This window comes from Zalophus californianus, chromosome 3, assembly GCF_009762305.2.
Source record: "Zalophus californianus isolate mZalCal1 chromosome 3, mZalCal1.pri.v2, whole genome shotgun sequence".
Lineage (NCBI taxonomy): Eukaryota > Metazoa > Chordata > Mammalia > Carnivora > Otariidae > Zalophus > Zalophus californianus.
The window spans coordinates 11,035,933-11,052,668 of record NC_045597.1 but is presented as its reverse complement, the minus strand read 5'-3'; the positions used below and the strand labels follow the sequence as shown (position 1 = coordinate 11,052,668).

The 16,736-nt window shown below is 42.5% G+C and overlaps 1 protein-coding gene and 1 long non-coding RNA gene across 6 annotated transcripts in view; both read left to right on the top strand.

The window, feature by feature from the left end:
- The window catches only part of PCCA (propionyl-CoA carboxylase subunit alpha), a 394,205-nt gene that overhangs the window by 344,359 nt on the left and 33,110 nt on the right, over positions 1-16,736 (top strand). The window lies entirely within an intron of this gene.
- On the top strand, positions 2,877-6,889 carry LOC118356794. The gene is made up of 3 exons (XR_004819937.1): positions 2,877-3,025; positions 4,537-4,717; positions 6,609-6,889. It is a non-coding gene; the product is annotated as an uncharacterized LOC118356794 (long non-coding RNA).

The following is a 16,736-nucleotide window of genomic DNA, read 5'->3' as shown; positions in this document are numbered from 1 at the left end:
ACAAAATCACCTTTCTTAGCTTCTCGTAGCAGAACGGAAGGACACTGAGGTCAGTTCTCTGAGTTCCCGGGTGAGGGTGGGGGCCGGAAGTTGAATAAGGGGGAAGGTGAAGAGTGGATTCTGAAGTTTGTCCCTTTATTCTCCCTTTTTTAAAGTAAAAGCCATGTTTTGGTTTTGTGGTCTTAAGTCTCTTTCCACAAATGGAAAGATCTTTCTTCCCTTCTTGAATGTCTTTCGGGTTTTATAGTTATTACTTCAATTATGTATTTCCCACCTGTTTGTATACAGAAAACAATTTGCTTGTTGATAATGGGGGAGGTCCTTCATGTCGGGGGCTGGGGGGATCTAGGAAACCTCTCTATTTTCCACTTCATTTTGCTTGAACTGAAAAAGCTTCTAAAACATAAAGTCTGTTTTTTAAAAAACATAATTTACAGAGTAATGCCTAATGGCACCTGCTTTAAAGTCAGGCAGACACTTATTTATTGGCTGTTTGATCTTAGCCTTACTTACTCTAAGCCCAGTTTCCTGATTTGTAAGATGAGAGCAATAATTCCATGTATTCTGAGAATTAAGTGAGAGAATGTATGTGTGCCACTTACACAATTCTTGGCACAAAGCAGTCACTCAATAAACTTAACCAGTACGGTGGAAATATATTTTACATCAAGGACTAAACTTTTATTTGCCTTCATGAGCCATGATCCTGCGAACTTTCTAGTTGCCATGGTGGTTTCCTAAGGACAACTAATACAGATCTGGAGACTCTAACTCAGTGCGACTTTCTCTGTTTCTTCGTTCTATTAATGAACATTTCTGTACCACTCTGTCTTTTCCCTTGAAATATCTAACTTGTGGATGCCTCAGATAAGCTGTCAGTGGGGTAGAGCCTTCCTGCAGCAGGCATGGTGGAGAACGGAGGTGGCTGTGGTGGAGAGCGGGGGGGGGGGGGGTGGCGGTGGTGAAGGGGAAGGGAGAAACCAGGGAGATGCAGAATCAAAGAATCAAAGAGTTTGTTTTCTTACTGGGAATGACTCAAGCTTGCTTTTAGGCTGAAGACAAGGAGCCAGTGGAGAGGAAAACAGAGTATAATTGATGAAGCAGGGTCACAGTAGATAAAGGGAGGAGTAGAGAACAGGCCAAGGGTTCAAGGGCAATGTCTAATGGTGAACAGGAAGAGCACTGCCTCCCTCCCTTGGCTAGGGGGACGGAGCTAAGGATGGGTGCAAACTGAGGAAAACTGGTAGGGGTGGTAGGCTGTCTAGGGAGCCCAGGGGGGCTTTTTTCCTTTGTGAAAGTGTTCATCCATTTAGTAAGAGTTATTCTGTTGACATAACAAGCTTTTCTATTTCAAAAGACCAGTGTGAGCACAAGTTTATTCCATCTTACACTCTTGAGAGTGAAAATTCATATTATTTTTAAAGCTGTATACCTTAGGTGCTATTATATGTTTATTATCTAATGTTCAAAAAAGTGACTAAATTATCCAAATTTGACTTTGTACTATCATCATACTTGGCTTACTCAACACTCAACATCCCTGAAGGTCAGCAAGAGATGAATCTGCCCTAGACTGGTCTTTTCCTGCATTCATCACTTAAAAAAAAAAAAAGGAAAAAAAAAAGAAAAGAAAGAAAGAACAGTGAGAACAAGCCATTTTTTACTTTTATAATTTTTAATCCATCATTAAAAGTTCAACTTGCTTTATGATCTAAAGAAATATCTAAGTCTTTATATTAGGAACAAAAGTGAGCCTTTCAGGAAAAAGGGAGGAGAGCTTAATCTGCATTAGCCCTTTGATGTATTTCTAGATTTTGAAAAGCTTCCCGCCGTTCCCAGCCACACTGAGACAGACCCAGTCATATGTCCAGCAATGACACTGTCCTTTCTCTTCTCAGCACACACCAAGCTAGAGAGTGGGCCTTTCGGGAATGAGCCAGGCTTCTGCCATCAGCGGCATGTTACCAGGGCTGGTGGCCCGTGGGGAGTTTCACTGCTCATCATTAGACTTCCGGGGGAAGACTCTTAAGTTCATGATTGGTTTGGAAACCTAAACCATATCACCCTTTGCTCTTCTTTGGAACATTTCTTTCAAATGTGACTGTCACCGGTGGATTCAGGGGACTTTACTGAGTGAGCAGTGGGAGAATGCTTGCTGAAGAAAAGCCTACCAGTCTGTAGCTATGAAGTAGGGGTTGCAGTAGATGTTTGCTTTTAAACAATAAAAAATGAAACCCCATTGTTTGAATTCTTGCCAGTTTTACTCCGTTGATTTCATTTCTTGTAACCTAGTTTTCAACTTTGGAGACGTTGTTGAACTTTATATAGCAGCTTCTTGAGAAGCACGCTTTCTTATGTTGTGTGGTAGAAAGTGATGAGTTGGTGTCTCTTTTTAATGCTCTTTCTCTTCATGGACATTTTTTTTTGCCAGAAAGAGTGCTTCGTGCCAGCTACTTTCATAGATGGAGGAAAACAATCTGGGTTTCAGTTTCACAAAAGGAAAAACAAAACCTCAGAGGAAAAGGAAACAATTCGTTAGCAGTGGGCCACTGTGCAGAGAAGGATAACCTGCCTTCAAAGATTTTTGTTTCGAGCGCTGTAATATAATGTTTAATAAATAGTTTACTTCAAAGGACCTCACTACAAGAAAATAGGCAGCTTTCCTGCTATTCTTGTTCCCTGGTTCAGTTTTACTATAAGTAGCTCATATCCGGTCCTCTGTGGTCTCAGGTGGTCGTTTGTGTTTATGATCCTAACACTGAAACGCGAAGAGTCGTGGCCCTATTTTAAGTCAGTAGCAAAGCCGCAGTGTTCTGCAGGAACTGAGTGAGACCCTCTTGAAACCCTTGACCTTTGACCCATTTAAGGAAAGTGCTCAGATGCTGTAAGCGGTGTGCATTGGATTATGTCCTCCAAAAATAGAAGACGACTAAGGAGTAGAAAAACCCATCAACACGCACCTAAAGTTTTTGATGTATTGTGAGGACGCCTGAGCTCCCATTCTGAACTTCTAAACTTCTAAACAGTATGTATGTTCAATATCCTTGAGATGAAAGCCTGGGGTTACAAAGATCACTGAAGATGTTTGAGTTTTTCTTTTTCTTCCTGTGGATATATTTGGCCTGTGTAGACTTTGAGAGCCCACTATTAATATCAGTTTCTTCCAGATAGTACCAGATAGCAGGTGAAAGCAACCATTATTTATAAATTTTTCACTATGAGTCTTAAGCCAGCAGTGTATTGGGTCTGGGTGGAGCCCGACCATATCCATTGTGAAATGTCTCTCCTGTGATGCTGGTGATTCCTCTACAAAACCACTGCCATAAACAGAAGGTGCTGCCGGTTACGTATGGCTTTGTTTTGCATACTCTTTGTTGCTGTTTGATGCAGATAAGGACCTAGGGCCATTCTAAGAAACACAGGCTTGAGATATTTTTACACTGGCTGGCACCTCTTTCCATTCCTGTTCCTCTCATTCTCTCTCCGTTCAGAACCAAAGAGAAAGCATTGCTCTAAGATCCAGCAGTTGAAGGAGAGAGCCTGAGGGGTGAAGGGGGGAAGGGAGCGAATGGGGGTATAGAAGGGAGAAACTGTCCCATCCCACTGCTTTCATGATAGTGGAAAAGGTTTATGGATTGGGCCTGTGTTTCTACATTAGCCACGTTGTTCTTTAAAGCACTGACTAGTAGAGTCATCTCATTTTCTCCCACTCTTTCTGGACTTTTGACACAGAACCATCTCACTGTGGCAGCTCTGGTGGGGAGGGGAGGTGCATTGTCAGTCTTCCTTGTTGTTTCTGAGACCCATATTGACCTTGAACACAGATAACTCAACCTTACTGTAACAACCATTTACATATCATCAGTTCACGTGTACCAAACTTTTCTAGGGTTTAGGTATTCGGGTCAGTTCTTCTAGAGAAATCAGTTCACACCAATGTCCAGCATGAGTAATCTGTAGTAGGAGTTTCTCCAAGAGAATTAGATATACTCCTCTTTGACTTGGCCACCCTAACTCTAGGAATTTATCATAAAGAATTGTTTTAGTTAGGTTCTTTTGCTTGTGGGAGATTCATGCAAGTTTCCTAAACTTATTGCCAGATGTGTATACAGAGGCCTTTGGGAAAGGCTAATTGTCCAGGCCCTAGGGAATGCATTAACTGGTGGTCTTCTGGGCCCAGGGTAGCTCAGATCATAATGATAAGACTGTAATTATGAGAGCTAACATATATTGAGCAGTCAGGATGTATGAGGCATTTTAGTTTATCTTCTCTTTTATCTTTGATGAGGTAAATACTGTTATTATTTGTGTTTTTGAGATGAAGGACTTGAGATGTACAGACATTAATCTTCCTAGGGTCATGTCCCCAGAATCAGAAACACAGCTTAACCTTGAGGCTCTCGGATGGCAAAGCTGTGATCGGAAGCCCATCAAGAGCATCTCCTGGACCCTCCTTGCTCTAGTGCACCCCCATTAATGTGACTGTCTCTGCAGGGCTCTACCTGCATCCATCCATGGCTTTCACTTCTTCTGCAGAGTACAGTTTCTGCCTTGTAACTGAGGACTGCATATGGTGGATTGACACAGATCATGGCCTCATCAGCCATTCTCCAGATCATGCTCTCCCTGGAAGCTGCCTCATCCTGAGAGAGAGAATCGAACTAGCCCATCTCATCTTCTCTCACCTAGATGTGTACTGGATCACTGGATTATTGAGGTTTGCTGTCTTTTAGTCCCATTAGCCAACACCAGGGACAGAAGGTGGGGCTCACATTGCCACCTAGGATGACCTGGATGGGGAGAGTACTCAGACTGAAGTCCACCATGGGAACTGATTGGATGAGCTCCCAAAGATGTATGTGATATTCATCACAGTGTTGTTTATATTAGCAAAATAACTAGAAACTACCAGCCCTGTCCATCAACAGGTGTTTGATTAAAGAAATCAAGGCATTCCATATGATAGAACATTAATATGCAGCCATTAAAATTATGATTAGGTCAATGTTTATTAACATGGAAAGATGAATATGAACTACACTGACATGAAAAAATAAGGTTAAAGTGATATATATATATATATATATAGGATACTATTTTATTTAAAAAACACAAACTTAGAAGGTAGAATCCAGGAATATTAATAGTTGCTTAATTTGAATAGAATCTTCTTCATCATCTTCTGTTAACTTCTGATTTTTTTTTTTAAGATTTACTTAGAGAGAGAGATGGTGAGAGAGTATGTGTAGAGAGGGGCAGAGGGAGAGAATCTTTAAGCAGACTCCCCGCTGAGCGTGGAGCCCGATGCAGGGCTCAATCCCATGACCCTGGGATCATGACCCGAGCCAAAATCAAGAGTCAGATGCTCAACCAACTGAGCCACCCAGGCACCCCAACATCTGATTTTTTTTTAAACATTTTATTTATTTGACAGAGAGACAGCTAGAGAGGGAACACAAGCAGAGGGAGCGGGAGAGGGAGAAGCAGGCTTTCCACTGAGCAGGGAGCCCGATGCGGGGCTCGATCCCAGGACCCTGGGATCATGACCTGAGCCCAAGGCAGACGCTTAACGACTGAGCCACCCAGGCGCCCCAACATCTGATTTTTTAATAATGAACATACATTGCATATCTATTCAGCATATTTGAAAAACATATCAAGGTACAGAAGTTGTACTAATTAAAAGCGGAAATGAAAAGTATTGATTTTTTTTTTAAAGATTTTATTTATTTATTTGACAGAGAGAGACACAGTGAGAGAGGGAACACAAGCAGGGGGAGTGGGAGAGGGGAAGCAGGCTTCCCACGGAGGAGGGAGCCCGATGCGGGGCTCGATCCCAGGACTCTGGGATCACGACCCAAGCCGAAGGCAGATATTTAATGACTGAGCCACCCAGGTGCCCTGGAAAGTATTGATTATAGAGGAGAAAACAAACATAGGGGCTACAGACTATAATTAATTACTTTTCCCTGTATCATGCAACAAATTAAGGGTATAAGGTGGGCGGACTTAATAACAGAGCAGCATTATTTGTGTATAACACCGAGTTATATGCAGCTAATGAATCGTTGAACACTACATCAAAAACTAATGATGTACTATATGATGGCTAACTGAACATAATAAAAAAATAAAGCAGCATTGTTACTAAGGAGCTGAAACAAGAAAACTGCATTTCTTTAATAGGGTAACACTCCAGATTTCTGGAGGTATCTCCCCATGGAATTTTTTTTTTTAATTTAACCTGGAATAACTGGAAAAAACTTGAAAATCACTGAAGTTTATTGACTCTTAATTTACATAGAATTCTAAGAATTAGCTAATTCTAATAATTTGCAGCTAATGCTAAGAATTAGTTGATCTCTGTATGTTTAGGACAATTTTGCCAAGCAATGTGAATGGTGGTGCTTCAAAAAATATATTCTATTTCAGATAATTTGGGAAAAGGTCAGTTAAACAATTTTTTTTAAGGTAATTTCTCCCAATGTGGGGCTCGAACTCATTGACTCCCAAGATCAAGAGTTGCATGCTGTAGTGACTGAGCCAGCCAGGAGCCCCTCAACAATGTGATCGTTGTTTTTAACAATTTTTTTTTTTTTTCACTTCAGGACTTCTTAGTCTTCACTGGATTTTATTCATTTTGCATCTTCAGGAGGGAATGTGGAATGCAGTAGTAGTTCTCAAAACTGAACTTTGACCACTGATTTCCTTTTTTTCACTGAGTATGTATTAGCTTTTCCCAGAACTCATTTTGTAGACTAATATAGGAGATGCTGCCTTGGGAACTTTTTATGTTTTATTTTTTATTTATTTTTATTTATTTATTTTTAAGTAACCTTTACCCCCCAACACAGGGCTCGAACTCACAACCCTGAGATCAAGAGTGCACGCTCTTCTGAATGAGCCAGCCAGGCACCCCATGCCTTTGAACCTCTTAAACTAGGAGTTAGAAGGGAGCAGGACGGGGCAGAGGACTGAGGAACAGAAATGAGAGCTGAAAGGCCAGTAACTTGGAAGAAGACCCCCTACAAAACTATACTCTTACAGGAAGGATAGTAGCACGTGACTTACAGGGACCTGTCTCAACTAGAACAAGCTAAATTATGTTCTCTATATTGTACTCCTATAAGGAGTACTTACGTAGTACATTTTAGAAAGGTGACCCCATGCAGGTGTTTCAAATACATAGGAATTTTTGAAAGTTACTATTTTTTAAAAAAACATACTGGTTTACTTAATTTATTTTACTTTATAGATTTAAAGACTAATTGTAAGAAGCAAAAACTCTCTGACATGCGAGTTAACATAAACTCTCTCCGAGTTGACCTATGACGTGTGAAACCCAAAAGATATACTGTCTGCCCTTTGTAGAAAAATGTCCACCTCTGTCCTGGATGATCAGTTGTAGGTAGTTGGATATGCAAATTAATTTTACCTTCTCCTTTTTGTTCTCTAGCACATACATACAGGTATTATGTGTATGTGTGTGCATATACGTGTATATTCTAGAATATCGTAAAATGTCAAGTGTTTCAAATAACATTTTTTTAAAGATTTTTTTTTTATTTATTCAAATAACATTGTTAACCAAGAGTGGATAGAAACACCAGCCAAACTTGTTCATTATATTTACTGTGTCAAGAAAAAAGGCACTGGCTCATTGAGAAGATACTCTTATTCAGGCTATTACAAGAGGGAGAATGTTTATTAACAAGGAACGTCTTAAAGAAAAGGAAGGGCTTGGGTTGCATATGCAAGGGAGTCATTGTGAGTCTAATGTGATTTGTGACTTAGGTCTAGGTCACGCGGGGAGAGTGGCTCTTTGCCTTCAGCCATTTACCAGACGCGAAAGAGGGGGAGGGGTCTGTAGCCATTTCTGTTTTCTGGGAGCACAGTGCTCAGGGAAGAGTCAGCACTGTCAGTTGTCGACAAAATCAGTATTGTTAAATTCCTACTTGTATGTAGTTCTGGCGCTGAAATGTGGTGGTTCGCTAAGGTTCTACCCAAGGCCACGTCTAGCTCTTCCTGTGTTTTGTCTTGCATCACTTCTCTTGCCTGTATCCCAATCAATACACTTTGTGATGAGTTATTTTTTATTGAAAGAGATGGCAATCATGAAGACTGCTACTATGAATTAGAGCAAATATCCACGCTCACCGTATTTTGAAAGGAAAGGGAGTGATTATGGAGCAATATAGCTGGATTGGTTACATATCAGTTTGCCGTTGATACATTACTCTGTGGGATATCGTTTTCCCATCTGTAAAATTTTCATAATAGGAGTGATGGCCCTACGCCTAACTTACTTTTTGAATCAATTACAGGTTACAGCACAGATCCCACTTCAAGACATCAAGGCCCTCGCACTTTGAGGGGAGATGAGTTCCTTTTAGAACATGTACAATTTGATAAATCTGTTTGAATGGCTTCAGTGATGAGAGCCAACATCCGACACTATGAACTAGGCACTCTTCTGCACACTTTTAAGTTTTATCGAGCTGTGCTTCATGGACAGCACGCACCTGTGTAAGTGGCGATCCAGTGATTTGTAGGAAGGTTATAGCCTTGTGCAGCCGCTGCTACAGTTCCGCTGTAGAACATGCCCATCACCCCAAAAGTTCCCTTCCGCCTGCTTGCAGCTGATCCCTGCCCCCACAGCCAGCCTCAGGCAGTTCCCATTGATGCTGCTGGTCAGGGGACCCTGCTTTGAGAACCACCAGTCTCCACAATCTCAGGCATGTGAGAAATATTTTGTGATGGGTCTAGTGTGTATGCTTGATGCCGGTGGTACTAAGTATTTCTGACAAGCAAATATGGCTAATTCTGGAGGAAAGAGATGTTCCTTGTGAGACTAAATGATGAACACACCACTAAATCCCATCTGAACGGTGCTGTTTTTCACCTACCTTGAAGTGCCATAGTTGCTTATATTCTGTGTGTGTGTGTGTGTGTACGCGCGCGTGCATGTGTGCCTTATCCATCATTTAGTGACTTTAATTCGAACGAATTAACGTCTCGTGACTCTATTTCCACTTCTGCCTTTTAAAAAGCAGACAGCTATTCACAGCAGCAAGACGCAGACCCAAACTTTGTTCTTACGCCCCTAGTCACAGGCATAAATGTCAAGGGTAATTTACTCAAATAGAAAAAAAAAATGAAGAAAAGGAAGTACTGATTCACTGCAGACAGCTGCAAAATGTTGCCCTTGGGATAGAGGTTAACTCAGTTGTGAAATAGTGGCCAAGGCTCACATTCTTACGAACTTCCTCATAGTCCTCGAGAAAGCGCCTCCGTTTAATGTGAGATGCTTGGCAGAAGGTGCTGCAGGTTAGTGGCTGGCTCCACAGGAGGCCCTGATTGAAAGCTCTCCATTTGTACAAGCTCATTTGCATTTGTCACGCTTTTATTTCAAGTCTTCTCTAAATGTAAATATTTTGATCTCTTCCTATCTTTTAAAATAAAAATACTTGAGTGAATGTGAGCCTAAGTGAAGGTGAATCCAGTAGCTTCTCATATGCCCTGAAAGATAAAGTGTAACTGGTAGAGAACTCTAAAGAGTGATGCACAATCATAATCCATAAAGAACATGGCAGAGGTCAATTTGAGAAGTTTCATTGGAATGCGGGGGAAGAATTACCGGGAAAAGGTTCATTTGTACCATTGGGAGGTGGTTCGATAGGTGCCTTACAGTTTCCTGCCCCTGAGTAACAGCTCAGATAGACTGTCCCTTTTCTAAACAGCAGAAGACAGAGGAATCAGCAGAAGGTGTTTGCAGTCTCTCGCAGTTGAGTGCGCGGATGAAGGAGCCCTAGGGCCAAACCGCCTCAACTGCCCACGGGTAGGGGGGACACTGTGGACATCTCAGACCCCAGAGGCCTCAGGGATGTAAGTTGCCTACACTGGCAGCCAGTTCTTAGCCAGAAGAGGCGCACCAGAGTCTCTAGTCTCCCAAGTTTCCAGCACACCTTCTGAACGTGAGCCCCTCCCGAGCCTTTCCGAGGACATCTGAGCCCCACGGCAAGAGGAGGACCCGCTCACCCGTAGGGAGCTTGGTTCTGAAGGTGGGCACTGGCCTCGATCAGGCTCTGCCCCCGCAGTGGTGCCACATGCCTGGTTTTTTCACACCCACAGCACAACTTGAGAAAACCCACTGGTGGTCACTTTCGGATTGAGAGAACCAAACCAAAGAGTGAAGTGTTGATCATCCATATGCTTGGAAATTCCAAACTTCTTGGCATGTGGGTGTTGCTTGAATATTGCCCAGAATGTTAACACTCTGCCATCTTTCAGGAAACGCGATGCGCTGTAGTCCGGTGTTCGGCGACTGCTCTCCTCTTTCTCTTCCTCCCCCCACTTGCTTGCCTTCAGCTTCTCTTCAGTCTGGACTTTATTTTTCATTTTTTGAGAGAGAGTGAGTGAGCATGTGTGTGTGTGTCAGGTTGGGGGGGCGCGTGGCTGGTGGGTAGGGGCACAGGGCGAGGGAAAGAGAATCTCAAGCAGGCTCCATGCCCAGTACGGATCCCGCCGTGGGATTTGATCTCACCGCCCTGAGATCCTGACCTGAGCTGAAATCTAGAGTTGGACACTTAACCAACTGAGCCACCCAGGCGCCCCTTACACGTGGACTTTAAAATGAGAGTCATAGGGGTGTGGAGACTGCTTGAGAGTCTCTCCCTCTCTCTCTGCCCCTCCTACCCCTGCTCACGCTTTCTCTGTTAAAAAAAAAAATTAAAAAATGAGAATCATATCTGTGTCATTCACATGCAGAGAGCAATGACACATAAGAAAGCAAACATTTAATATTTTTGAAAGTAGAGGAGTGGATAACATGGTGTGTCGCCTGTCCAGCACCTCATTCGTTATTCTTCCAGAACATGGTCTCTTGCAGGACTGCATTCACCTTTAACTTTAATATGACACGGATAGGTCATGGATGCTCATCTAAGCAACCTTGACTTTAGATTGGGAATTTCTGCAACACATTTCAACATTACAAATTTTTCTAACTTTCTCTACTGTTGAACCCTTCTGCTTGGCCGTCGGCTTCCTAGTGATCCTCTTACAGCCTTGCTCTTTCCTACCTGTCCCACACCTTGACTCCTACCATTCTTATCCAAGAAAGCTCACTGTTTCCTCTACCTTTCTTCAGAATTATTTTACTCCAGGACTTCTCTCCAATCCTACCTTCCTAAGTCCTCTGACTACCTTAGGCCCTCCCTCTGAAATTCTGTAGTATTTCATTTTCTCAACACACAGACTCAGAAATTTGCTGTTTGGAGTATTTTCAGCTGGGGACAGTTCCCCCCCCCTCCCCTCCAGGGGACACTGGCAGTGACTGGAGACCTTTTTAGCTCTCACGATGGGGAGGGGTTGCTGTAACATCTAGTGGCTAGAGGCCAGGGCTGCCACATTGAGAAACCTGACCTGCATGCTGGAGTCTACAGGATGTAAGAGTCTTGGGTTCTTATAGGACTTGAAGAGGACATCCTGGATAGGCTTGAATATATTCAGTGGTAAGGCTTACCACTTCACACGGCCACCTACTGTATTGTTGGAGAGCTCTGTTGGAAATTGTTTCCTTATGTTGGGTTGAACTCTGCCTTCCTGTATGTGTCTTCTGTGGCTGGGCAATAAATCGGTTCCTTTCCCTACTTGGAGGTGTTTGTAGAGAGCTCCCCTGTGAGTCCTTGCAGCTCTCCCACCCCTCACCGGTCTCCAGTTGTGCCTGGGCCCACAGCTCACCTCTGCAGGTGCGTGCTCCTCAGATGTCATGGTAAACTTCCCCATGGCAGACACCACGTCTTACTCTTTTTGTTTCATAGCCCTGTAGCTAGTACAGTTAACTTAATCTTGTCATAGAAAATGCCAACTCTGAAATGACCAACCCCGTAGAGAGGCTACTGCTGCAGGCAGTGAGCGTCCATCGACTACAGACTATAATCCTAGCACAATGTAGTGTCCCTTGTCTTTTGTGTAGGGTATTTGTGGGATGCTTACCTTTAAGGTGGAGATGGGTTGTTTTTTAGTTTGTAAAGGCTGTGAGGAAAATATTTATTTGTAAAACAGGTAGAGAGCTCAGTATTATTTACAGTGTACTTGCTTCTCACGTATGACGACACAACTAAAGAAAATTCCTTGTACTGCTCTGCTGTCCAGTTTGTTGGGTTAATCTGGGAGATAGTGTCAGTGACCTGGAATTGTGCCAACTTCCAATTAGCACTCTGGGTAGCCACTGGTGTCATTTTAAAAGTAATTACTGCAAGGAAAAAAAAAGTACTGCAGATTTTCTCATCTATCCTGAGCATAGCATATGTGTTTCTAATCCCATACATTATTGCTTTCTTCTAAAAGGGAAATTTTCTTTAGGTTTTTGTAATTAAAAATTTTAAACTTATCTTTATATAATTTGAGAGTTCTAGAAAAATTGTAAAAATAGTACAATTATGAATGTCCATATAATTTCACTGATTCCCCAAATTATCATTTTATTGTGGTGGGCTCTATTGTGTGTCATTCCCCACCCCCATGATTATTTTCTCTAAACCATTTTAGTAAGTTGCTAACAACTTATCTCTCCCCCCCCAGATTTATTTATTTTAGATAGAGAGCCAGTGAGTTCTGGGAGGGGCAGAGGAGAGGGGGAAAGAAACTCCAGCAAACTCCTCACTCGGAGCCTGACGTGGGGCTTGATCTCAAGACCCAGAGATTATGACCTGAGCTGAAACCAAGAGTCGGATGCCCAACTGACTGAGCCACCCAGGGACCCCACTAACACCTTATTTTAAAGACAAGGCAGCGTTTCCTTATTAACCACAGTGCAGAAAAGTAACATTGGTACAGTACTACTGTCTAGTCTAAAAGCCTTTCAAGTTTTGCTAGTTTTCCTACTAACATCTTTTATAGCAGAAGAAAATATTTTTTTCTGGTCCAGGCTCTAATTCAGAGTCACACATTGCATTTACTTTTCATGTTCTTTTATTCTGCTTCAGTCTAGAACAGTTCCTTGGTCTTTGTCTTTTGTGACCTTCAGGTTTTTTTTAAGACAGGCCTTTTATTTTGTCAAATTGGATCTCAATTTAGGTTTGTCTGGTGTTTTCTCATAGTTAGATTAAGTTATAGAATTTTTTTAAAGATATTATTTATTCATTTGAAAGAGAATGCATGAGCAGAGGCAGAGGGAGAGGGAGAAGCAGGTTCCACACTGAGCAGGGAACCTGACGCGGGGCTCGATTCCAGGACCCGGAAATCGTGATCCGAACCGAAGGCAGACGCTTAACCGACTAAGCCACCCAGGTGCCCCAAGTTAAACATTTTTTTGGCAGGAATACCACAGAACTGTTTTGTGTCCTCAGCGTATTCTGTGGGGAGGCACAGGTTTCCGTTTGTCCCATTACTGGTGACATTACTTTGATTACTTGGTTAAGGTGGGGTTTCTCTGCCATTGAAGTTTTTTTTTTTTTTTTTTAATGTGCCATTGAAGTTTCTTAAAGTTACTGTGTTTCAGGGGATCCTGGGTGGCTCATTTGGTTAAGCGTCTGCCTTCGGCTCAGGACCCCTGATCTTAGGGTCTTAGGATCAATCCCAGCGTTGGGCTCCCTGCTCAGTGAGGAGTCTGCTTCTCCCTCTCTTTCTGCCCCCCCACCCCCATTCTCTCTCTCTGTCAGATAAATAAAATCTTAAAAAAAATTACTGTGTTTCCTTTTTCTGTTTGTCTGGTAAAGGAAACAGACACTTAAACTGATAATTTCAATACAGTATGGTAGGTAAGACAGATAGCCAGGGTGCCATGGGAGCCGGTGGAGGTCCCTGACTTGATGACACCTCAGCGGTGACTTAGGGAATGATTGTGAGTCAGCCAACCAAAGGAAACTGGGGAGGGTATTCTAGAAGGATCCAATACCGTGAACATAGCCATGGAGCCATGAAATGGCATATGTTTAGGAAACTGCAGTGATTGGCAACTTGAGTTCTAAGATTGAGTTCTCTGATCATGGAATCTGAAGATAGAAATCTGAGTGCGTGAGGTCTCATGGGAAGCCAGGAGCAGAGGTCATGCTCTCTCTCAGGATTTGTGGGGTCTCTTTTGTCTCTGAATTCTAGTCTTCTCTCCCCTAATTAACAGAGCCAAGAGTAGCAGAAGAGTGGGGCACGAGAGGGAAAATCACGGTATTTGATAGTCACTCAAGTTACATCATCAGGGGGTACAATTTATTTTATTGCCCTGGAACTTGATTTCCTTCTCATAGAAGATAATTATCTTTGCAGAAAATTATGTCACTTTTTTCTCTCATTTTTTGAATGTAAAAATTATTGAAAATAAAAAGGAAAAAAATTTGCAAATAAAACAAAAAGTCAACCCAAATCTGGCTTTGCAATATATATCCAAGAAGCCTGCTTTTCTTTGGCTTGAGTAAGAAGTTAAAATTGTGCGATGGTGAACGGGTGTAGCCTCTCTACGCTCTTTGACACTCAGCCGATTTAAAATTTTTATTGTAGTGGCAGCATGTTACTAACTTACCCAGGTATGAGGTAGCAGATACATACGGACTGGCCAGGACTTTTCCAGGCTCCTGTCAAGAAACCGCTGTAATTCTCTAAGAGTCTTCAAATTAAATACATGTCAAGACATTTCCTTTGTTCTATCAGTGAGGCCATCTTGGCAAGGTGAATGTTAGTGATACTATGCGCAAGAAAGGGGTTATGAACCTCTGTCTAAATTTTAATGATGTCTAGGCAAAAATAATTTTCAAAAGAATTCCTTGAGGTTTCTAAGACCCTGTAAATTTCTCCCTAAGAGTAATTGCCAGGTTTGAGGTTCACAGAATTTCATTTTTCAGCATTGGAACGTTTCATAGTTATCTGCTTTTTGCGTCTTCTTGCTTGGGTAGAGACATGTAGAGCTTGGCCAAAATGATTATAAGTTCTTTTCCTTTTCCATCCACAGTATTGAGTATCTTGTTGGTACCAGACACTATGATCCCTACCTCATGGCGGCTATTACTGTCTGTTGGAGAAGACAGATGCACATACAGATGCCGGCCACAAATCAATTAGCATCATCCCTACTTGTAACTAAAGAGCTTAACATGAATGCTTTACAACATCCATGTGGCAAACCATATTCTTTTAACTGAGTTAAAATTTACATGACCTAAAATTTTTTTTTTTAAGATTTTTTTTTTTAAATTTATTTGACAGAGCAAGAGAGGGAACACAAGCAGGGGGAGTGGGAGAGGGAGAAGCAGGCTCTCCTCCGAGCAGGGAGCCCGATGTGGGGCTCGATCCCAGGACCCCAGGATCGTGACCTGAGCCGAAGGCAGATGCTTAACGACTGAGCCACCTAGGTGCCCCTTACATAACCTAAAATTGACCATTAACTATTTTTAAATGTATTATGGCATTTAAAATGTACTAATGGTGGGGCACCTGGGTGGCTCAGTTGGTTAAGCATCTGCCTTCGGCTCAGGTCATGATCCCGGGGCCCTGGGATCGAGCCGCGCATCGGGCTCCCTGCTCAGTGGGGAGCCTACTTCTCCCTCTGCTTGTGCTTTCTCTCTCTCTCTCTCTCTCTCAGATTAATTAATTAACAAATGTACTAATGGCATTTAGTACATTCACAGGGTTGTCACCGCTGTCTAGTTCCAAAACACTGTCATCAGCCCATAGGGAAACTCTGTTATAACTCTTAGCAGTCACTCCTCCTTCCCCTCCCCAGCCTGTGGCAGCCACTTGTCTACTTTCTGTATCTGGATTTTCCCATTCTAGATGTTTCATATAAATGGAATCCTAGAACATGTGACTTTTTGTGTTTGGCTTCCTTCACTTAGTGTAAGATTTTTTTGTGGCTCACCTGTTGGAGCAGGTATCTGTACCTCATTCCTTCTTACTGATACTTTGGCTGAATAATAGTCCACTGTCAAGAGTATTCTTGAAGTATGTTTCAAAATGAACTCCTCCCCATTGAACTGTTTTGTTGGAGTGATATTCCTAGGATTGGAGCAGTTCCAAGAGTCAGCTCTATTTTGTTAACAAATTTTTTTGTAGTAGAGAAAAATTTTGTATTCTGCCCTCCAACCGTGTCCATACCTTTTAACAAGGCATTGACTCAGTTCTCTGGTTCTGAGAACTTGGCAGTGACAGCCGACAAGACTTGAATTAGCCTTGTGGGCAAAATCACTGCTGTCAGTTCATGCCGTCGTGGAAAAGCGTGAGTTGGGGTGACAGGTGGAGGCTTTTCCACCTGTTATAGGTAGAAATCACAGGTGTGCAGTCTCTGCATAGAACAGTGTTTCCTTCCATTGCTCAGCATGGAACTGCTCCACCTTTCCCAAATACCAACAGTCTTTGCTGTTCCCAAAAGAGGCCTAGAAAATAAGTTTTGTTTTGTTTTGTTTTCCTTCGTCAGCATCGTGTTCACATACTGGTAAAACTAGAGCTTATTGCCCTGGGAGATAGTTTTATTCCACTGGGGTGTTGGGCAGAGAGAAATGGCATATCAATCCATTCTGCACCATATAAGATGTTAGTGAAGTATTTTTTTTTTTTTTAAAGATTTTATTTATTCATTCATGAGAGACAGAGAGAGAGAGAGAGAGAGGCAGAGGGAGAAGCAGGCTCCCAAGGAGCAGGGAGCCCGATGCGGGACTCGATCCCAGGACCCTGGGACCACAAGCCGAGCCAAAGGCAGAGGCTTAACCATCTGAGCCACCCAGGCGCCCGTTAGTGAAGAAGTATTT